General features: G+C 38.0%; 1 pseudogene; it reads right to left on the bottom strand.

The window, feature by feature from the left end:
* Window positions 1-683: 683 nt before the first annotated feature.
* LOC114476346 (nucleolysin TIA-1-like) lies at window positions 684-6,058 on the bottom strand (annotated as a pseudogene).
* Between the last annotated feature and the right edge of the window lie 1,094 nt (window positions 6,059-7,152).

Raw genomic sequence — 7,152 nt, 5'->3', positions numbered from 1 at the left:
CTTCCTTTGGTTGCATCAGCCTCACACATCTGTGTGCACGTGTGTTTGAATCATTTAAACCAGCTGTTTATCAATAAAGTATGACTGCACAACAAACACGAAGGCCACACAGTGCTGCACAGGAATCATCTAAAAACAAAAGATAAAGTGTGACATTCTGCTGGCATTCACAAACAGATCAATAGTAACCTTTATTAAACCAAATTAATTTTTTTTTTTTTTGGGGGTGTGGTAAATAAAAATAATTTCACACAGATGAAAGCAAACAGAATGAGCCTTAAAGGTCTACATACAGCAAATCCCTCCTTAGCAAGCATCCCAGTTAACTGAGTTTAGTCGCGTCAAGACTTCAAACTAAACAAGAATTTAAATCCAAAAAAGGGTTTTCTCCAAGTTTTGGGAAGTGTTCTAATACAAAAAACATCTGGACAGAAAAGCTTTCACATGTCAAAGACACCGTAAGTATAGCCGACCGCTTCAGTTCAGATTGTTTTGTGTCCTCGTCTCACAATCTTCTCAGGATGAGCAAACATTGAAGAGCAGAGGGAGGATGTGGAGGTGAGGATGGAGGACAGAGGTCACATGGCTCCCTCTTGTGGCCAGATATGGCAATTGCTGCCCGGGCCTTGAAAGCAGTCAGACTCGGGTGATGGTGGAGGAAGAGGAGCTCTTTGCACATTGTGCTACTTACTTAAACCCTGCTGGTTCCAGTTCTGGCTGTACACTCCGTAGGTGGGGACCTGCCAACCATTGGCTACATACTAACCGATTTGTGGCCCGTTGCCGTACCACTGGCCCCACTGGCCGTAAGGCTGAGTCGGAGCGAAGCCCATCTTGTTCTGCTGCTCGGTAGAAAGGTGTGATTTAAAGAAGACATCACAATTATCAACATCTGAACTAAGTTACCCTAAAATGTTCACTGCTCGTTTCTACTAAATTGTACGTAAACCTAAATTTCTCATCAGCACATTCTATAATCAGCTGAAAATACAATAATAATTTTGTATCAACGCAATTTCAGCATTAAGGCTAAACAATGGCAATGTTTTTTAGGGGTGTCCCGATCCGATATCGGTCCGATATTGGCCTGAAAACGAGAATCGGATATCAGATTAAAAATTCCAGATTTTCTGATTTTTTTTTTTTCCCAATTCATCTTTTATTTATTTTTATTCAATTGTAGAATACTGTAGATATTATGTTGAAGGTTAAAAATGATGTAACCAATTGATTAATAATAAATGGGTCAGTTTTTCTCATCCCTACTGTTGCTGACTATTGTTCTCTGTTTGAGTGACATCACTTGATCAAACCTTTTCTAACATTCCACACTACTAAACCATATGTGGCTGTAGTTGACTTTGGAAGGTCTAAAATAGGATGATTTAGATCCTTTAAGGTTTTTGTTGACTAAATCTGTTAGATATAGTCGTCTACATTTATTTAAATTGGTCATAGTCTAGTTATTGTCACTTGATAAAAAATTAGCTGATGAAAACTTTTGGGCCACAAAATTAACACTGGTATTGTGATTAAACTACTTAGAGAATATTAAAAGAGCACTGTTAGATAAATGTTTTAATTAAGTGTTAATACATCAATGGCTATAAATCTTCTACTGATGATGCTGTGCTGAGAATGAGTGAAAGTGACTAATGTTAGTGTTTATGAGCTGGTATGAAATAAAAAGCAGTGGACGATGTCCTCACCTGTGGCATGGACATCTGCGGCATGGAGCTCATCATATCTGCAGTCTCTTTCCCCCAGTAGCATTTGACCATGTGACCCTCTACTGAAGAGCCATTCACAGAGACGATGGCGTGCGCTGCCGACTCGTGCGAGTTAAACCTGGAAACAAACGAGGCATGTAAGAAATGTTTTTTCTGCAAACAAAGGAAAAATCATTTTTCCAGGACTTATTGAGCTTCTAAACGTGCACCTCTATGCAAGCAGCACGAAATGAATTTTCAAAGAAAAATGAAATAAATGTGTTCGTCATACCTCACAAATGAATAGCCTTTATCCGGCAATACTCGCACTTCCATGATTTGTCCAAAAGGAGAAAAGGTCTGCCTCATGAGTTGCTCTGTGGGAAGGAGACAATGACAGAAAATTGAAAAACATATCCATGGAGTCATAGACATCATGTTCAGCTCTAAATTACATTTTTCAATCATTACATTTGAATTCAACAAGGAAATGGAGAATGAAAGAAGTGTGGAAAATCCTCCTGTTAATGAATACAAAGTAAAGCTTTGACTACTTCATGATACAAACGGAGCTGCCATGTAATCGTTAGCAGGTAATTATTATACGTCAGATTTACAAACACCTCCAAAAAAATACACTCGCAACTTTTCACGTGCGCGCACACCTCACACCGTCGTCTCTTCATTTAGATGAGTAAACTTGTTGATAGAAAAATATTCTCTAACCTGACATCATGACATTGTTCCCAAACAAAGCTGTGGGATGCAAAGCTAACTGTGATTAGCATGTATGCCGACGTCCAGCTGCTGTTGAATTATAGCCTGAAAGTTTTGCACAGTTTCCATTAAACTTTGTCACTCTTTAGCGGAAAATATTTCCAAACAGTGCAAGTTTTTTCCCGAGCCACCATTGTCTAACAACAGAGCAGCTTTATGTAGGCGTGTGTATCCGCAAGTAGCTTTAAATGCGCCGCAGTTTGTGCTTTTCCCTCCCAGACATTAATCATTTATTGGTTGCTTTATATTGCAGTATCACACATTTATATGAAGATATGCTGCTTAGGATTGAGCTGTATAGCTGGTTCATACCGAATAGCGGTATAAATTTTTGTTATGATAGGAATTTTTAATATACTGCTGTATTTGATTACAAAACTTTCAGAACGTTCAGAACCTTTTCAAAGTTACACTTCTAAATAGGAATGTAAACAGTAGCGCTCTGGTGTTATTTGCGGTGGAAATGGATAAGAAAGACACAATTATAAGCTCTGAAGCTGCATGTGAGCATGTGCCTGGAGAACAACACTCACGGACAAGGAGGCATGGTTGGATTAGCATGTTGGAGGTAATGCACACAAAAAAAAGAGAGCAAAGGATTGCAATTTGTAATTCCTATAATGAAGAAATAAGTCCTGTTGGAGCTGCAAACAAAACGCTACCTTATTCACCATAACAAATCACCACACCACTGAGTATGCAGCATTTAAAGCTAGAAATCAAGCTAATGCTAAAGGTAAGCTAGCGTGACAAAGAGCCATTGGGCTGCTGTTGCAAACTCGTATTACTACTAGTGTGGAATTAACTCAATCTACTACTCTCTTATATTTATCCTCTATTCTTTATTTATCCCTTATCCTTATATTTATCACTATTATCATCATTGCTGCTAGCTTGTGTTTTTGTTCCGTGCACCGACTATCAAGTCAAATTCTATGTGCTGTTTTTTTTTTTTTAAATACTCGACAAAATAAACCTGATTCTGATTCTCAACCAGTAAAACAAATGCTGTGAACACCGATTATACATGAAAAAAAATTAAAAATTTACCGTAAAATCATTAGAATTTAGAAAAATACAGTGATATACATACATACCACCAAGCCCTAATGCTGCTGATACATTATTACATCACTTAGAAATCAATAAAAAATGCATTTTCAGGCAGTCATCTAGAATTGTATACACACCAACATCCCTAATTTACCTTAATGCGTTTACATGCAGAAATGTATTTAATTAGCCTATGCGCATCGGAATTAACCCCACCTTCTCTGCTATAAACATTTCTACTTTAATGGTAACTGGTTTAAATGAAAAACCACAGAAACTTCTAATAGTTTTTTAGATGTCATTAGGCAACTGAAGTCACTTTAAATCAGTTTTTTTTTTACCCTTCAGAAAACAACTTTTCTTTCATCTAAAATCTACATCTATTTATATACAAGAATCACATCACACTGTATGAGTAGAACCTGTCAGTCCTGAGCTTACTCCTCCACAATACACAGTACAGTTACTGGGGCTGGACTGGTTCACTACTTCATCAAAGGAAAGGTGCTTAGAGTTACCTAGCAGCCAATAACAAAAGCAATGTTGTTAATACTCCAACTCAAGAACTCAACATCAACCAAGCATTTAGCAAAGCAGCGAGAGCTCACTTTCAAAGGTGGTTTTGGGGGCAGGTGGCTTTCTTGTGGCCCAGTTTGTTCGAATCTGTCTGCCTCCTAACCACTGACCGCCCTCGTGCTGAATGGCGTTCTCTGCATCCTGGAGGAACACAGTGAGCAGCAGGAGAATATAATGAAATGTTAGAACATAAACAGTGTTAGTAACACTAGGTTTGAGACAAGAATGCAAACAAAAGCTTTTTGAAGATGGGGATGTTTGTACTGTGTTTTCGGAATATATACAGTATATATAGATATATATATATATATTTATATACACAAAGTAGTGCACAATCCTCTGGCTCTCAGCTGGCAGAAATTTAAAACAGTCAAATACTGCCAGCTCAGACTCATTTAGGACAGTGTTTCTCAAATGGGGTACACGATGGCACTACAGGGGGTACTTGAGAGAGAGAGAGAGGAAAATGAACAAATAAGAGCATTAAAAATATGGGGTTTTATACTGAATTTTACCAGCAACTCACAAAACGACAAAAACAAAACAAAAACACACAAAATAAGAGAAAATTAAACTGAATAATAAAAAAACTGACAAAACAACAACAAAATACAAAGTGACACCAAAAACACACACTAAGAGACTAAAATACTTACAATTACCAGCAACACACAAAACGAAAACAAAGACACCAAATGAGAGTAAAATACACAAGATCACAACAAAATAAAAAACATAGAAAACGACACTAAAAACACAGAGAGAGAATCATTTTAATCATACCAACAACACACAAAAACAATCACAAAAACACACAAAATAAGGGAAAAATAAAAAGAACAGACAACAAAATACACAAAATGCCACAAAAACGCAAAATGATCTTGATTACAACAAACTGAATATACAAAGGTCAGTCTTGGTCCCACATCAGTACCGTAAATGATAAAAACTATAAAAATGCTTGTCCAACCTTAAATGAAGCCTCAGCCACGCGTTGTGGACGGCTTTGGTAAACATTACAGTAGCACCGTGGGATTTAAGAGGCCTGCTTAACTGCTCCACACGTCAACCTTGACAAACATGAGGCCAATGCTAATAGCATCTCAAGTGTAGAGCAGCTGATACAGTAAATCAAAGTGTCAGCAGATTGTCCTCATTTCAAACACTTGTGCAAACAAGGTGGTGAACAAACAGCGTGGGAACTTTTTTAGGACTGATTTAATGTCTTTCCCCATTACAAAATCATTTATTCTGTAAACAACTTTAGATTTACTCTGCTTTAAAAAAAAAAACCAAGCTCATCATTTTCATTTCAGCCTGATTCTGCTCATTTTTGGGGCATTTCTAACTTTAATTTGTTTTTATTTTCTTCATTGTCTGCCACACGCTGTAATATTTAAAACAAGACAAGCGGACGTACCCATTTGTTAAAGAAGGAAACAAAGCCGTAGCCTCTTGATTTCCCTGTGGCCATGTCTTTCACCACACAAGCGTCTCTGTGGACAAAATGAATTCCTTATGAATCTGAGGAGCACGCTGAAACATCAGAGGCTAATGAACATGGAGGAACACACTTGTTTGTATTTCTTATAGTCAGACACTTACGATATCCTGCCAAAGGGACCAAAGGCAGCTTTGACGTCTTCTGTGGTGATTTCTGGGCTGAGGTCTCCAACAAAGACGTGAAAGTGAGCTGAGAAAGATTAAAAACAGTCAATTCCCTCACACTGCGACCAGGATTTTACCTCTCATCTTATTTCTATATGTAGGACTTGTCGTCGTGCGTCACGTTACACACCTCCCCACCACCACCAACCACCCTTTGTGATGCACTCGTACTTACTGCTTGTGTCTTTCTTCTGGCTGGTTGGCGTCGTGGCCCAGTTGACCTTAACCTCCTGCAGAGAAGGGGCAGACAGAGCAGACCAGGTGGAGTATGTTTACATTCACTGTAAAAACTGAGTTGATTTTAAGAACAGTGCACAACAGAGGAACCCCATGTGGTGTAGCCTGAAAAAAATTACTGATTAAAAATACATTTTTGATTTTATTAAATTATTTCTCTTTCTGCAGACTAAAGACGATGACATTCAAGCCCAATGCGTTCAGGCCACAAAAGAGCGAGAGAACCTTGAACTCCAACTCAAACAACTAAGGGAGAAGAATGAATTTGCTTCAGTAGAAAATACATCTGTTATATACAAAGCTCAGCATGGACAGGAGCGTTCCTGAGAAAGATCGTCCAAAAAGGAAATCTGTCTTTAGGCGACTCATCAACACTAACAAAGCAATGGCAGAGAAGGTAAAAGAGCTCTTCATGGGTATAAGCTGCTAGAAGACACAGACTTGGAGCTAAATCTGGACTGGAAGTTTAGTTTAATACTGACTAGTATAGTATAGTAGTCAGATTGGATTCCCACTCACTTTCTCTACACCTCACATATGTTTTTCTTTTCCATTCTGACCATAGGATTTCCTCTTGATCCTATCCGTTGAAAGCAGCACATGTGCTAAACAATTGTCGAAGGTCGTCTCCGTTTGGAGGCCACAGATTATGTTGACACTCAGAAGCTGAGAGAAGTCAGTACAAGAAGAAACTGGGTCTGATCGGTGGGAATGACCCCGACAACGTTCCTGTTGACAAATGGAATGAAGATGTCTCTTAATTCCCGGGAGTAACTTATCCTGACATTGTGAACTACCTTTCTACCTCACCTTTACATCTAGCTGATAGACAATGGACCACATGAAAAGTTTCAAGGGATTGGAAGTTTACAACCATTTTGTTTGTGGCTGGATTTGTGAAGTAGCTGCTTTTATTCATAATGGACTCCATGTGGTTAAATCCAGGGTAAGAAGGCAAATTTTTCATAATTAATCTGTAAATATGAATGTGCAATGCTAGTTTTTCAGAATCTGAACCATTTTATGGATTACATAAATTTGAATAAAAAATAGATCTGCACACTTGGATCAATGCAAATAAAACAATTTAGTTAATTTAGTTTTAATTTAACTTCCCGAAGAAAGACTT

Source organism: Gouania willdenowi, chromosome 15 (assembly GCF_900634775.1).
Source record: "Gouania willdenowi chromosome 15, fGouWil2.1, whole genome shotgun sequence".
Taxonomy (NCBI): Eukaryota; Metazoa; Chordata; class Actinopteri; order Blenniiformes; family Gobiesocidae; genus Gouania; species Gouania willdenowi.
Note: the sequence above shows the minus strand (reverse complement) of the source record. Positions and strands in the feature narration are given on the sequence as shown.